The sequence below is a fragment of the Solanum stenotomum genome, chromosome 4, assembly GCF_019186545.1.
Source record: "Solanum stenotomum isolate F172 chromosome 4, ASM1918654v1, whole genome shotgun sequence".
Lineage (NCBI taxonomy): Eukaryota > Viridiplantae > Streptophyta > Magnoliopsida > Solanales > Solanaceae > Solanum > Solanum stenotomum.
Window position 1 is genome coordinate 38742698 of NC_064285.1, and position 17813 is coordinate 38760510.

Here is a 17813-nt window from a genome sequence, read left to right on the forward strand (position 1 = left end):
TCTTCCACTAATGAGAACCCTTCTCAAGAACATACGGCCTCCTTCACCTATTTTAAACCCATCTACAAAAACTCTGAATTCAAACGAGTACTAAATATAAATCTATCAAAATTTGAGATACCAATACCAAAATTTGAGATACCCATACAAAAATTTGAGATATCAATATCAAAATTTGAGATACCCATATAAAAATTTGATATTCTCATATCAAAATTCGAACAAACTCAAAAAATAGCATTTATTTTGTTGAAAGATAAACATAAAGTTGTGTACTAGATTGTGTGGAGAAGCTGCAAACAAGAACTCTTTCATTGTGAACTGCAAAGGAGAAATTAAAAAAAAAAATTCAAGCGTGAAAACTTGTGAACTGCAAAGTGAGATAGGTTTCTGAGATGTTAAAAATATTTAGGGATAAGGGTCTGAAAAATACCTCAACTTTGGTCAAATTTGTTGTTGCGATATTAAACTTTCATGAGGACCTATTGCCTCTATAGACTATTTAATACCGTATTTTTTACCCCCTAAACTATTTAATAGTGTATTTTAAAGGTATATATGTGCCCACGTGGACACATTACTATTTATAATTTTACATTATTTTTTATGTCCACGTGGGCAAATATATATGTTTAAAATACGGTATTAAATAGTCTAGGGAGTTAGTAGGTCCTCCTGAATGTTTAGTATCGCAACAACAAATTCGACCAAAATTGAGGTATTTTTCAGACCCTTATCCCAAATATTTACTAGAAAAATTTAGGGAAACCAAAAGAAAAGCAGGAATGCTGTTGCGCGCGATTTTTTTAGGATCTATGAAGGTTTTGAACCGCTACTAAATATTTATAATTGCGTCAGTTTAGAAAACCACCATTATTTAATATAATTTCGGGGGTTGGAATTGACCTACGTTTTTAAACTCCCGCTATTCAAGCATTTTTTTGTAGCGTAAGGTTTAGTGTTTAGGGTTTCGTAGGGTTTTGGAATTTGGATTTAGGGTTTTAGGTTAGGGTTTAGGGTTTAGGGTTTAGGGCTTAGGGTTTCACTACAAGAAATTCAATTTTTTGTGACGACATTTAGTGGCGACTTGGTTAATTGATACAAAAGACGAGCCTTTTGTGGCGACTTTTAAACTCGCTACAAATTGGTAACATTTAGTGGCGACATTTTGAAGTCTCTATAAATGATTAAACCTTTAGTGGCGACTATTCTTAGGTTGCCTCTAATATAGTTGAGTTTTTCATTCCGGGTGAAAGTAATTTTTTTAACTCTAAAAAATAGCGGCAACTTATGAGAAATCGCCTCAGAAGAATTTTTGTGGCGACATGATCGCCACTACATGTGAATGATTTTACTTTAAATTAATATAAAAAAAAGTACAGAGAAAGAACAACCCAATTAAAGGAGAAGTAAAACACTAGTTGTATCTCTCTTAGAAAACGGTCCTCTCTCTTCAAAATTCCCAATTCTCGCGCAGCTCAAATAGCTCAAATCTATCAGGTAGTTACTTAAATTTCAAATCCTTTTTGATGGTACATGAATTTGGCCTTGAAAATCTATAAATGTTGACGTTTATACACTTGTATTCTCAGATAGTTTTTCTCCAATTTGTCTGACAAGTTTGAAATTCACACAGGAGTAGTCATCTGAAGCCCTTATCTCTGAGGAATTGACAGATCTCCACCCCTCCGCACAGAAGGATGGCTTCTTCGCCAAACTTATTTTGTGAATTTTCGGCTTTGATATTCATCTCTCAGATATCTTCTTTTCCTGGTAAGCTGAAAGTTTCTTTTTGAAATTACATATCTTTTAGTGATACATATTTTATAATCCATACTGTTCATTTCTGCTAAAATTAACGAGTGTGAATTATAATCCATACTGTTCAGTATTGTGAAGCACTGAAATTGGGACAAGAGATACAGACGACTAGGGTTTAGATTATTTATTTTATATTTATTATTAAAAGTAATTCTGAATGAATGTTCTCTCTTTTAAATGAATGTTACAGAATTATTGTGTAAGAGAGAAAATTTCTACTTCCATTTTGATAACCTGAATTATGATAAAGGTGAACTAGAAGTACAATCTCAATTAATTTTAAATTATTAATAACTTGTTATAGATAAAAAGAAATTGGGATGACGATAATGCAAATTGAAAGCTACTCAAATGTCAAGCTTAATATGATATATGTCCTTGGCTTGAAAACCAAATTTATTGATAATAGATTTGAGAAACTATTTTAGTGTGCTTTCAATTTTGCAGGGAAAAGATGAACTAAAATAGTCTAGCAAGCTAATACTTACAATTATAGGGGAAATAAATATAGTAAGTTTATTCATATGGGCTCCTTCTACGAGGAAATGTTGGATCTTCTTCCTTCATCTCAAGGTAAAATAATATTTGCACTTTACCTTGTCCTTGTTACTGTAATACATGATGGATTGGGGTGAGATGTACTTAAAGTATTGTTTATAACGACTAAACATACTCTAGGCTTGGTAATTTTAATGAAAACAATTTCCGTTCTTATTTCAATTGTGTTTTACATAATACCTTTTATCCTGAATACTTTCAATTTATCATCTCCTTGACCTTGGCTCCAATTAACCAAAATGTGGTTACGTTAGATGATATAAAGGCCATCGTAGAGGATAGTGTACTTTCAAGTTGAAGTTCTACATAGATATATATAATGGTTTGACTCTTTGTTATATGCACATAAGAGATTTTTTGTGCTACTGGTTGGGTAATTTCTTAGGGCAATAACTGCTAAAACTTTAGACACGTCCTTTGAGTTTTTCGTGAAAATATATGATGGATTCTTTTGATAAGATAAGATTAGTTCGTCCAGCAAAATGATTTTTAATGAGTTCTTTACGTCCCTTTTTGATATTTGCTCTGTTATTTGTTGTTGTTATTTTGGTTTATCACTGATTGATAATAACTATTAGTGAATTTTCTTTTAGCATGAGTTTCATATTATTGCAGTTTCTTCATTACACTAATCTTCACTACTTATGTGTTTTGTTCTTAATCAGGGTACAATATTTTATGAAATTTAAGAAGGGTTCAAGTTGTATGTTAGATACTTAATCTGGGCACTATTTCATGAAATTTAAGAAGGGTTCATGTTGTTTTCTTTATTTTCCTTTCCTTTTGGTATTTATGCACAGAAAGTTGCACTATTTAGAGTACTAGTATTTAGTTGTTAATTGTAAAATTTACCTTGTTCAATTATATTTATCTAAAAAGAATTAGACGACCAACTTTTGAGTTGTTCAAGAACTTGACCTCACCCAAGCATGAGTAATCTACAAAAGTGGGAGATTGTGTATTAGTGTCATATTTATTTGACCTATGCCAATGTAATTTATGGTATGAAAGAGGTGTAAAGAGACTTGTACTAGATTGACCAAATTCTTCACAGTGGGTTGTGCTTATTTCTTTAAAATTCTTTATAGCTATTTAATTCCTTGCTGTAAATTAAAAAAATTCCAGTAAAATATTGTTCATGAACTGGTATTATTTTCTTATAACTATTTAATTCTTCTTTATTACTTTCTTAAACCCTGTGTTCAGACAAATAAATTAAAATGGAGGAAGTATGTTTCTGGTGCTTATTTTAATGAATCAGTTGTATTCTTTTAGCACATTTTGCCTTTCTCATTGATTCAAGTTATGAGGATTCCTTAGGACACTGTACTTTGGATATAGTTTAATTCCTTGAAAGCTAACATGTATGATTCTGATTTGCATTAGTGAAATGAGCACATGCTGTACATTTTGAAAGTAATTTTTCACTAGTCTCAAATCAGATTGTTGTTAGCAAGTTTTGATGTTCATGGCATCTTTTTCTTTGAATAGTACTATCACCATCAGTTAGCAGGTGCTAGGCAATGTACCTTCGATTATATATTCATTTTTTAGCTTCCCCTGATTGGATAATACCTTTGAATATCTAGCTTATACCAAACTCATGGAAAAGCAAAAGTTGAATCAGGTGCATTCTTTTAGTGCTACTCGATACACCTAAATGAAGGTAATTGTCTTCATTAAGGTAAATTGATGAATCTGTTATATGGAAAAAGAAGTTGAAGCAGATGCATACATATATCACTCAGTACAAGTAAATGAAGTCTGATGTTAATCAGGTATATAGGAACATCAACATGTACAAGACACCCATATAAATTGTAGTAAATATCACGTTCTTCTATTTTTAAGTTGATTGTTTATTTCATCTACTCTGTAGTTGAATGACTATTGTTACAACAATATGCCTTTTATCTTTAAGAAATAAATTAATGTTAATGACAAAGAAAATTTTGTTATTTATATGAATATATAATAAGAAATCAGATTTTTTCCTTCTATCTTTTGATTAAGAAAATTATTGTAATACCAAAAGTGTTGTTCATCCATGTATAGTGCAACTGTTAGTAAGAAGTTAGTATTCCATTTATGTAAGCATGAATTTTTTATGTTGTTCTCAAATCCCTTTCCTGCTTAATTTCAAATTGATTGAAGTGAATCTTTACTTTCTTTTTCTGTTACAGGGATGGTTCTTCAAGTGATGAAAAATTATTGACAGAGGAGTCTTAAGATATCACATTCCCTTACTGAGAAGTATTTTGGTTATGTCTTTGTATGAGTAATGAACAATTGCTATATTTTTAGGCAACTAGTACTTAATATATAAATATTTTTTTTTTCAAAATATATTAGTATTTATGGCGACTTACAGTCGCTGCCAAAAGACAATTTTCCCAATATTGAAAGTTAACTCTATTGTGGCGGGTTAAAATCGCCCCTAGTAGTGTTTGTGGCGACTGTTGTTGCTGCTATATCCTTTCCATCAGTGGCGACCTTTTTATTGGACACCTTGTCCAATATATTTGTGACGATATAAATAAGATTTTGTGGCAATAAATATCGCCACAAAAGTTGTCTTTTTGTGGCGTCTCAGCTTTGTCGCCACAAATAACCTTTAGTTTCAGTCATAACGCCAACGACCCTTTTGTCGCCACTAAATGTAATTTGCAGCGACTTTTGAGGATTTTGAGGCGACTTTAGCTGCCACTAAAAGTGTTATTTCTTGTAGTGTTTATTTAGGTTTAGGGTTTTAGTTTAAGAGTTTTATGTATGTTTTTAGGGTTTAGGGCTTTGGGTTTTTTAGGTTAACGTTTTTAAGGGTTATATAAGTTTAGGGTTTAGGTGTTAGGGTTTTTTTTTGTGTTTTTTAGGGTTTAGAATATACAATTTAGGGCTTTATAGGGAAAGCTTAGTGCTTTTTTAGGTTTAGGGGTTTTTGGGTTTTATTGGGTTTTAAGGGGTAAATGTTTCTTAGGATTTTTTAGGGTTAAGGGTTTAGGGCTTAGGTTTTTTTTTTGTGTTTTTTAGGTTTAGGGTTTAAAGATTTTTAAGATTCAGTGTTTAGAGCTTATGGTTTTGTAGGGGTTTTATATGGTTTTTAGGGTTTACTTTAGGATTTATTGGATTTATGGTTTCTAAAGGTTTAGGGTTTAGGGTTTATTAGGGTTTTAGGTTTAGGATTTAGTATTTTAGGTTAGGGTTTAGGGTTTTTTTAGGTTTAGGGTTTTATGTTAAGGGTTTTATCTATGTTTTTAGGGTTTAGGGCTTTGGATTTTTTAGGGTTATATAGGTGTAGGGTTTAGGGCTTAGGTTTTTTATTTTTTGTGTTTTTCAGGGTTTCACATATATGATTTAGGGCTTTATAGGATTTAGAGCTTAAAGTTTTTTAGGTTTAGGGGTTTTTAGCATTTCTGAGGGTTAAGTGTTTCTTAGGGTTTAGCATTTAGGGCTTAGGTTTTTTTTTCATGTTTCTTAGGTTTAGGCTTTACGGATTATTAGGATATAGGGTTTAGATCTTAGGGTTTTATAGGGTTTTTAAATGGTTTTTAGGGTTTATTTTATGGTGCATTAGATTTAGGTTTTCTTAAGGTTTAGGGTTTCTTAGGATTTTAGTTTTAGGATTTAGTGTTTTAGGTTACGGTTTAGGGTTTAGGGCTTCGGGTGTTTTAGGTTTACGGCTTTAGGTTAAGGGTTTTATCTAGGTTTTTAGGGTTTAGGGCTTTGGGTTTTTTAGGTTAATGTTTTTTAGGGTTTGATAGGTTTAGGGTTTTGGGGTTAGCAATTTTTTTTGTGTTTTTTATGGTTTAGCAAATACGATTTAGGGCTTTATAGGGTTTATAAGTTATAGTTTTTTAGGTGTAGGGGTTTTTGGATTTTCTAAGGGTTAAGTGTTTCTTAGGCTATTTTATGGTTTAGGGTTTACAGCACAGGGTTTTATTGTGCTTTTTTACATTTAGGGTTTATAGGTTAGGGTTTTGTAGGGGTTTTAAATGGTTTTTAGGTTTTATTTCAGGGTTTATAGGACTTAGGGTTTCTTAAGGTTTAGGGTTTTAGGTTAGGGTTCGGGGATTTTGGTGTTTTTTTAGGATTAGGGAATTAGGTTAAGGGTTTTATCTAGGCATGTAGGGTTTAGTTCTTGGGTTTTTTTAGGTTAAGGTTTGTCTGGGTTTATAGGTTTAGGATTTAGGGCTTAGGGTTTTTTTTTGTGTGTGTTTTTTAGGGTTTAGCATATATGATTTAGGGCTTTATAGGGTTATTAAGAGCTTACAGTTTTTTAGGCTGAGGGGTTTTTGGGGATTTTAGGGTTAAGTGTTTCTTAGGGGTTTTTTAGGGTTTAGGGATTAAGGCTTAGGGTTTTTTTGTGTTTTTGGTTTATGTTTTATGAATTTTTAGGATTTAATATTTAGGGCTTAGGGTTTTGTAGGGGGTTTAAATGGTTTTTAGGATTTATTTTAGGGTTTTGTAGGGGGTTTAAATGGTTTTTAGGATTTATTTTAGGGTTTATAGGATTTAGAGTTTCTTTAGGTTTAGGGTTTCTTAGGGTTTTAAGTTCAGGATTTTGGGTTTTCGATTAGGCTTTAGGGTTTTTGGCTTTGGGTTCTTTTAGGTTGAGGGTTTTAGGTTAACGGTTTAATCTAGTGTTTTAGGCTTTAGGGATTTGGGTTTTTTAGGTTAAGGTTTTTTAGGGTTTTATTGGTTTAGGGTTTAGGGCTTAGTCTTTATTTGTGTGCTTTTTTAGGGTTTAGCATATATGATTTAGGGATTTATAGGGTTTAGAGCTTAGAGTTTTTTTAGGTTTAGGGTGTTTTGGGGTTATTAAGGGTTAAGTGTTTCTTAGGGTTTTTTTGCATTTAGGGTTTAGGGCCTAGGGGTTTTTGTGTTTTTTAGCTTTAGGATTTATGGATTTTTAGGATTTTGAGTTTAGATCTTTATAGGGTTTTGTAGGGGTTTTAAATGGTTTTTAGTGTTTATAGGATTTAGGGTTTCTTAAAGTGTAGGATTTATGATTTCTTAGGGTTTTAGGTTTAGGATTTAGGGTTTTGGGTTCTTATTTTATGTTTTTTTAACGACCCTTGAGGGGTCAGGGGCTTAGCAACACTCCAGGTCTTACCATAAATAAATAAAAAACAAAATACAAAGAGGGGGACATAAAACTTACCTCGGACCCTATGGTGGTTCAGGAGTCAACCTTCCTACTAAGGATAGTCAACTCATCCCCGTACTATAAAAGGAAACCTAATCTCTATGCACCTACAAGAGAGGACTCCTCTCGATATAAAGAAACTAGGAAGCATAAATAAGGGTGACTCTCCCCTTACAAAGTAAGTAGAGAATAAAAACAAAACCTATTCAAAAAAGCTATAACTAACTGAAATAGTTAACTTAAAAAGGGTAAATAACTAGGGTATAGAGACATCTATACAGAAAGAATGAGAGCACCATCATGGGGATTGTTTAATTCTTCTCAATCTCTTCATTCTAAAATTGGGCATGCCCATTTTTTCCAGCAAAAAACTCCCTTTGGCCTCTACTGCTAGTTGCTGATAGGTATAGTAATGTTAAACAATGTCAGATTTGTGACTTCTTTTGGAGAGGAAATGTGCAATACTGTTTGCTTCCTTGTAGGTGTGTCTACACTTAAAATAATCCAACTGATTAATAGTGCTGATAAGAGGTGTGATGTATTGTTGCAAGCTCCAAGGAGGCTTGATTCTGTGAGAAAGCCATTTGGTAAGCAATTCTGAATCAATTTCCAAAATGATCCTTTTGTAACCATGCTCCATACACCACTAAATTCCATGAGCAGCTGCAAGTGTTTTAGCTTGGTTGTTGGGGTCGCTTCCTAGAGGAATGCTGAAAGCATACACCAAGTTACCCTTAGAGTCTCTAAGAATTTCTCCACCTCCAATCTGTCTTGGATTGCCTAGTGCACTTCTATCTGTATTTAACTTGAGGATGTTATCTGGTGGACTAATCCATTTGACTTCCTTAACCTGAACTTCATGCCATCAGCCCTCCACCACTTTCAGCAATACATCCCAACTGTTAGGCCATAGGAAATAGGGAAAGGCAGCATGAAAAAAGGTTGTTGATGTCTTTGAGAATAGAGAATTTAACTCTAGGAATACTTGAATGTTTGCCCCCATATTTTAACAGAACACCTATTCTTCCATAGGTTCCAACAGATAAAAATGGGGAGAGACTGAATTAGGAGCTTATGCACTTCATTTTTGGTTTCCATCCCCACCACTTCATGATATGATTTTTCAAGTGAATATGCTTGTGATCAGTGCCTACCAATGCTTAAAAGAAACTCCTGATGTGTGCAGCAAAGTGACCTGTCACAAATACATGATTGATGTCATCCCACCCTTGTATTCTGCAGCATGAACATTTGGCAGGGTCACTCCCAAACTTTATAATCTTTTTATTGGAGGGAAGTTTGGATCTTAAAGCTCTCCACATAAGAAAGGAGACTTTAAATGGAATATTTTTATGGCAAGTATGAGTGTTAATCATACTTTTTGCCTTCTTATTTCTGATGAGTTCCCAGGCAGAAGAACAAGAAAACAGTCCACTAGTAGTACGAACGCACAATTCTTCATCAGTATCATTCTCATATTGGTAAATTCTAGTGTTTAGAATTTTAGGAACCATAAGAGGGGGTGCATGCCTTATCACCATGGATTCATTCGAAGTTCCAACATTAATAAATTATGTCACATTGATATTATTGAGGCTTGTTATGTTACTACAGTGGTGAGCAAGAGGACCATCTCCCAACCAATTGTCCCACCAAAATGAATAGCTTCCGGAGTGAATTTTCCACCTGATTTTGGCGTCACTAATGGACTTATTTCTCATCATATATCCCCAAACCAGTGATTGCCCTGTGTCAAGTTTTCTTCCCACTAGATGAGCTCCTTGACAGTATTTGGCTTTAAGGAAATGCCCCCATAAAGAGTTTTTGGTTCTAAAGGCCCACCATTGTTTAAACTGTAGGGAAGTGCAAATATCTTCAAGATTTCTTACTCCTATGCCCCCTTTCTCATAGGGTAAGCTAAGAGTTTCCCAAGACACCCAATGATATTTTTTCCTTTATTTATCCCATCCCCAGAAGAAATCTGTAATCACTCTCTTCATGTATTTGATGGTGGTTCTTGAAGGTGAAATTGCAGTCATAGCATGAATCGGGATTGATTGAAGGACATTTTTTTGTCAAAGTAGCTCTTCCTCCAAAGCGAAGAATTTTGGATTGCCATCCACTGATTTTTTTCACCACCTTTGCAACAAGATTGGAGTCATAAATAACTTTTTGCCTACTATGTAAAGGGGGAATCCAAGGTAGGTGATAGAGTTCCCTTTTTGAGTAAAACCAGTAATATCTTTGATGAACTGAATAATATGAACTGGTGAATTTTCAGGGATCAAGAAATGGCTTTTATCATTGTTGATGAGCTGGTCTGAGTGATGTGCCGCGAAATTTTGGCACATTTGATGCTTTAAAACTAAGAATTAATACTAGAATTGAGTGTATTTATGTGGATATAATGTGTTGGGTAGTGTTTGTACAGATGAAACAAGTGGTAGTCAAAGAAGATAGAAAAGATGAAAATGCAAGCTGGAATTTGAGTTGCCGACAAACCAAGTGAAAATCACCGATGCCTTTACGGGCCGTTAAGATCAAGATGGATCGTGATAGCATCCATGGTTCAATTTCCAGTATGCTAGCATTGAATACCCAAACTTGGGAAATTCTAACTGAAGACCACGGACACCTAGACGGACCGTGGTCTCTATAACGGTCTGTGATACAATTTCCAGTATGATGGCATTGAAGTCCCAACCTTGGTAAATTCTAAGTGAAGACGATAGACACCCAGATGGACCTTGGTCTCTTTAACAGTCTGTGGTATTGTCCGTGATGCAATTTCCAGTGTGATGGCATTGAAGACCCAAACTTGGGGAGTTCTAAGTGAAGACCATGGACACCCAGACAGACCGTGGTCTCTTTAATTGTCCATGGTGTTGTCCGTAATGCAATTTCCAGTGTGCAGGCATTTGAGACCCAAGTTGGGGAGTTCTAAGTGAAGACAACGAAGGGCTTCACGAACCGTGAAGCCCTTGACGGACCGTGGTAGCATCAGTAAGGTGCCCGACAGTTCAGTTCTAATTCGAGTAAGACTATTTTAAAAACATTTTATTTGAATTAATTAGGTTGTTTTAGTTTTCATCTCGTCTTATCTTGAACGTAGAACACATTTTCCATTATTCTGAGCTTATGGATTTGAAGATTAAAATCGATCTAAGTTTGGAAGTTGAATTTCAGGTTCTTGAATTATCAAAGTACGTATCAATTTTCTTATTTTCGTAACTATTTTTCTCGACACATTTTCATTATAATCCTCTGAATGTTTACGTGAAATCATGAGTGGCTAAATACAACAACTAGGATTATGGGATCTATGACGTAAATCGAAGTGTAATTCTATAAACCTAGTGATAGGCGATTTATATTTGCAAATTATAATTTAGCTTCGTTATTCATGTATTCTAATGAGTGCACGCATTGGAGTGAGCCTGTATCTATCATTTGTTTGAGAGAAAAATGATAGTTAGGAAAAAGCAAAATTAACCGGAAGAAATGGAGTCAAAGTTCGAGTTTGAGAGAAAAGAACTTTAACACTATTGTAAGCGAGGGTAAAGCTAGTAACACTCTGGGACCGAGAGGACTTGAGTGAAAAATCTCTGATTAGATTGAGAATATATATTTAACTTGTATGTATTTTGTAGAGATAAATTGCCTGAAACTCAACTACGGAAGAACATTACATGTAATGTTATGGGGAACACAATCGTAGTTTTATTTAATCCTTGAAACAACTTTAAAACTTAATATTCTGTTAATTCTTAATATGGATTTTGATTACCAATTTTAGTTACTAGAACATCACAACTAAACCCATTTTACTTTCCGTAACTATTTCTTTAAGAAATGATAACGACATTTGAGTAAACGCGATAATGAGATCATTTCTGTAAAGAAATTCTCTGTGGGATAGACCTCAACTCACGTTGAGCTATATAAATTGACTTCCATCGTTTATAGCTCTTAATTGAAGTGTAAGTTTGGACGTATCAAATTTTGGTGCGGCTACCGGGAAATTATAATTCAAAAGTGTTTTACTAGCTTTTATATGACATGTAGTTATATTTCCTAATTTTACGTCTTGTTCTTTGTCTGTCTCTTTTAGGTGAGTTCAACAGTGTATGCTAAATATCAGAAGTAACGGAGCCACATTGATCCCATACGACCCGAAACTTCGGAAGGCACTCCGCAAAATGGTGAATTCATAAGAACTTGAGGCTCAGAGGCAAAGACTGGGACTGGAAGCTGAAACCGCTCCCAGAGGTGTTCATCAAAATGCTTTGAACAACTTGCCTAGGGTGGTGGAATAAAACATAGTGGTAGATGAAATCATTCCTCCCCACCACCAACCAATAGCTCCAAGGGGTAGAGCACAGTATGCAGCTCACATGATGTAAGAAGAGGATGACTTAGACTTGGATGGAGATAGAGCCACATGAGCGATAGTGTTACTTGCACTACCTCCAGGTGTGAAATTCACAATCACCAGCACTATGATTCAACTGTTGAATCTGAATTGTCTATTCAGGGGTGCAACTGGTGATGATGCAAATCAACATTTGATGAACTTTGTGGCGATCTAAAAATCACAAAAAGTTCCTGGAGTTATCCAAACAACGATGAGATTGAGGTTGTTTACATTGTCTCTTACTGGAGAGGCAATCAACTAGTTGAATGAGATGCCGGATGACTCGATCAAGACTTGGACTGAGTTGAAGGAGGCTTTTTTGGAACGATTCTTTCCTGAATCAAAGGAGCTGCACATGAAGGATGAGATAAGTGCCTATAAGCAGCTACTAGTTGAAGCGATATATGACACTTGGCGGAGATTCAACCAAAAACTGAAGAACTTCCCAAACCATGGTCTCACTGAGAGACATCTAAAACACGCTTTCTATTGATCCTTAAAATTATGTTACTAAACCTGTTGTTGATTCAGTGTGTGGACGATCATTCATGAGGAATCCATACTAAGAGAGCATGTATCTATGGATGAGGTGTCTAAGAATAATAGGACATGGTACACCAGGGATGCAGAAGTAGGGAATCTTGGGTTCACTTTTGAACTTTCAGCTGAACAATGGAAAAGAGAAGAAGAAAGAGATCATGACATGGCACACATAAGGGCCTATATAGATCTGCTCACGAAGCATATTGTCGCGAGTTCTGAAAAGGAAAATGTTGTAGGAACTCCAAACAGGTATGAAGATCAAGACATTGATCTAGATGAGGAGGCTAAATACTTGGGCAACCAAGTAGGTTTCCAGAATTATGACTCGGGAAACCAGGGTTACAATTCTTGAAATGCAGGTCGGAACTACTCAAGGGAAGGACAATATGACAGGCCGACAAGTAGAGAGTAGGGAAATTGGCAGAATAGAGATGGGTATATAAATGATCGCAGTGGTGTGTATGTTGTCACGACCCGGAATCACCCCTAGTCATAACCGGCGTACTCGACCTCGAAGAGGTCTAATACAAGCCTCTTAGCAATTCATTCATCGCATAGACACTAAAACCATAAGGAATTAAAAACTTTCTTTACCAAGAAAACATTTCTTAAAAAAAGAAACAATAGCAAGCGGAAGACTTTCTAGACATTATACATGATGTCTCAAAACCATCTAATACTTTAGAGTACAAAATTCGGGACCAATCCCATACACAACTTAAACAATACTAAAAAGACATAAAAGAACATATGGGGTATTGTCCTCGAATATATGAGGACTCACCAAGTCTTCATCTTCAACACTTAGAAACCTATCAAATAGCCATGACATGTCATCATCTCCAAATCCCTACACTTTAGTCCAAAAAGGGAAAGAAAGGGGTTAGCACAATTAAGTACTAAGTATGGAGACCATGCAAAAACATGCCAAAAAGGACATTTTCAAGGAAGTAAATGCTTTCATATCATTTGATAAAACCTTTCCTTTACAAGTATAAGAGACATAATACAAGTCAACATTAACATATAAGACCATAGCCAACCATACATATACTCAACATATGTCCATATACAACCCATGCTTAACTTTAAAAGAACACATGTCATTTCATTACCATAGGACCTCTACCTAATATAATCTTAAGACACACTTGAGTGAGACAAGAAGTGACCGCCCATACAACCTCTTCAAGCACACTTAAGTGTTCCCCAAGATTACCTTAGATAAGGACATTTCCTTTACAACATAACATCAATAGACCAACATTCTTTAAGAAACCATTTTGGAGACATTCAAGCACATAAGGGGACTTTCACATAATAGTCGTTAGACTTAGGGAACTCACTTTAGTATCTTCAAAGCCTACTCGTGCCATGTGTAGATAGCATCCCATACTACTACCTACACGTTGTAGAACCTATCCAATAACTAGAGTGCACATCCCACATGATGGGAATAGGCATTAACCGACATAGACCATGCGAGCTAGACATGGAATCCGGTGTCATAAAACCCTACACCGTGGAAGGTGTTCTACTTGCCAAGGGTAGAACTAGGACACATCCCATGTAGGCACATGGTTTAGGGGATATCCAAAGATGTTCATTGTACTCTTGCCTCATGCTCGGGAGAGCTACCATCTTAACCATATCCACTCGGTGCTTAGCATTAATTCCCATAAAGTAATTTCATTCACATGTATGTGCTAGAGAGGGCACCATCATTAGGTCTACCGACCCATAGCACATCTACCAAGAAGGGCACCACAAGGATCTACCGATCAAGGTTCATTAAGGATAGCTCATTAAATCCACCTGGAAGGGTGCCTTAGGCCTACCGATTTTTCATTAAGGGTGCCTTAAGCCTACCGGTCCAAGGTTCATCATTTCACACATGAGAAGGGCTACCACAATTAGGTCTACCGATTTCATGGTTTTACATTTACTTAGGAAAGCTAGACTTATGAAAGGGCACCATTTCTTAGTTTTGCCGATTCAAGTCTTGGCCTAGAATTCCTCTTTTAGCATTTATAGAAAGGGCACCATTTCTTAGTTCTAGCCCACTTCACACATTCATGCATTGAAGACTTTAAGTGACAAGGAGAGACACTTTAGTCTATCAACCAAGTCACATCATTATCATCTAAGGATACTTCATAATCCCAAATCATTTCATATATACATCATGAGAAGTCATACTTTAACTCACAATGCTATCCACTTTACATAGGATCATCACAAGATCACATAAAACTCATTCACACCATACCTTCACTTGTAGCTCCACATAAAACTCATTCACATCATACCTTCACATATAGCTTCACATAAAACTCATTCACATCATACCTTCACATATAGCTTCACATGAAACTGTACATATAGCCTCATATAGGACTTTACATATAGCCTCATATGTGTATAATAATACAATAATATAATAACATTTATATAATGCCCTTCATGGCCTTAATTCACTATAATACAACAAATAACCACCTCCACCAAAGGTGGATCAAACCAATCAATAACAATTATACCAATACTAAGAGATTAAGCCATTTTACCATTCCCAAAGCCATAGCCAACATTACTCAATTCCATACTAATTCAACATTATTCATAAAGTAGGTCAACTTACCATCCTTTCCAAGCCACCTTCATCATTCTCATGATCAAACAATTCACAATAGAAAGGATAGGTAATCATGGTATTCAACTATACCATTTAAGCTAAGCATAAGCCCATAATCAACATGAAGACAAATTCACAATTTTTGCCCATTCAAGGCCAACATCCCACATCCTTCAATTCAATAAAGATTCTTAACAATTCACATATATAATACCATATATGAACAGCCCATATCATACTAAACACAAGTTTTATAATAATCTACTCAAAATCAATACACCCATTTTATGGTGAAATTTAGAGAATTTGGGAAAACATGGGTTCATGGGAATATCTTTCTAAACACCATTAATAATCATTAATAACAATGTAAATTATCATTTAAAACCCTTTTTATGCAAGAATCCATGCTAGAATCGAAATAGGTTTTTTTGTGTATTTGAAAAACCTTGAAAACCTTTTGATTGGGTTCCTTGAAAGAAAGAATAATCAAGGATAAGGATCCCCATACCTTAATATTGAGAAAACCCACGAAAATCGATGAAAGAAGCCTCTAATTGAAACCCTAGTTCTTCACCCTTCTTCTTCCTTGAACTTGAAAGAAATATATGAAAGGAGATGGGTTTCTTTTTAATTCTAAGAGGAGTGACTTAAATGAAAGGAATTAAGTCATAAAAAGGTCTTATAGTTGCTAGGAAATGAATAAAATAGAATAGGGTCAATTTTGGAAAAGGACTAAGGACCCATAAAATCTTAACTTAAAAATTATGCCCCTTCCCATCTTAGTTCGCCCTTTTCTTCAGCCTGACAGTGCTTCAATATTTCGGGCATAACTTTTTACTCAAAGGTCGGAATTGGGTAAACTTGGTGGCGTTGGAAAGAGGACTCAAAGACCTTTAATTGGATAGGTAAAGGTCCACCTAATTCATTTTGAACTAAAAGATATGACCATTTAAAGTTGACCCTTACAACTCACTAGTTCAATTGACTAGTTTCCGGACGTCACGGTCATTTCTCATCATTTCATCAAGTTCTCAACTCCAAACTCACATGTGAGGCTCTAGTTTCACTAGTTCGTTTTTAGGGTCGTTACATATGTGCCACCAGGTAATAGAGACTGGGCAAATGGTAGTTCCAGCGGGTCTAAGCTAGAAGACATAATGGCTAAGGTACTCCAAAAAGTTGAGTCAACTGATGCAAGGGTAAAGGAGATGAGGGGTGACTTCTCCAGTATGAGTAAACTGGTAGATTCTCACAGTACCTCCATCAGGCAAATAGAGTAGCAGTTGGGAAAAATTTCAGCATCACTGAACCAGAGGAAGAATGGGTCACTACCAAGTGATACTATTCAAAATCCTAAGAAGGACATACATTGCATGGCTATCGCCACCAGGAGTGGTAAGATTCTTAATAACCCAATCTCCACAGGTATTGAGTATGAATAGGTGGTGGAGCAAACTAAATGAGAAGAGGCTGAAGATGAACCAATAGATGACTTGGAGAATGCTCAACCAAGAGCACAACCAATAGGAGGAAAGCAGAAAGAGGTTGAAGGAACTAGGCCTCTTAAGAAAATACCAAGACCACCTCCTCATTTCCCTCAAAGGGTTAAAAAGAAAGTCGAAGATGGTAAATTTGCGAAGTTCATCACCATACTGAGACAGTTGTCAGTGAACATACCATTGGTGGAAGCGCTTGAGCAGATGTCAGGATATGCCAAGTTCATGAAAGACTTGGTTACAAAGAAGAGAGTTGTAAGTATTGATTTGACTAACAATGCTCATCACTGTAGTGTTATTACTACCAGATCTCTAGTACAGAAAAAGGAAGATCTGGGTGCATTCACCATACCGTGCACCATCAGATCAATCAATTTTGCAAAGGCCTTGTGTGACCTAGGGGTCATTATAAACTTGATGCCGCTAGCCTTCTACAAGCAACTGGGGTTAGGAGTTCCAAAACCCACAACAATGAGGTCGATGATGGAAGATAGGTCAGTGAAGCGACATGTGGGCATCCTATGTCATGTGCTCGTAAAGGTGGACACGTTCATCTTTCCGACAGACTTCATGATCTTGGATTGCAAAGTGGATTTTGAGGTTCCCATAATTTTGGTAAGACCATTTCTGGCCACAGGACGAGCAATGGTAGATGTTGAGAGAGAAGAACTGAAGTTAAGACTCAACAAAAAAGAGGTAAAGTTTAACATTTGAAGGTCAATGAAATAGCCACATTACATGAATGTGGTGTCTGCGATAGTGGTTTTTGATGAAGAAGAGATGGGAGCAACCATTGAGGAGAGGCTGCCTGTTGAAAATTAGCAGTCATATTGATGAATTTTGAAGCAAATTTTTGGACTGACTATGTGGAAACCGTAAATTCCTTACATTGTATGGGAGCACACTCTAATGGTCCAAAGAAACTCGACCTGGATTTAAAAAACAAGCCAAGCCCTCCAGTAAAACAATCCATTGAGGAGCCGCCTGTGCTGGAATTAAAATAATTACCCAATCACCTGAGGTATGTATTTTTGGGCTCTAACAACACTTTTCCTGTAATTTTGGCTACATATTTAAATGATGAACAAGTTTAAGTTGTGATCAAAGTGCTGATAAGATACAGAAGGGTAATTGGGTGGACCATTGCTGACATACTCGGGATACCTCCGGGTAGATGCACTCAAAAGATCCAACTTGAGG

The 17813-nt window shown here is 35.7% G+C and overlaps 1 long non-coding RNA gene across 1 annotated transcript; it reads left to right on the top strand.

Annotated features, from left to right (window-relative positions):
- Positions 1-1396: 1396 nt before the first annotated feature.
- On the top strand, positions 1397-2365 carry LOC125863385 (uncharacterized). Its single transcript, XR_007446134.1, has 3 exons — positions 1397-1500; positions 1637-1773; positions 2269-2365. It is a non-coding gene; the product is annotated as an uncharacterized LOC125863385 (long non-coding RNA).
- The last annotated feature ends 15448 nt before the right edge of the window (positions 2366-17813 follow it).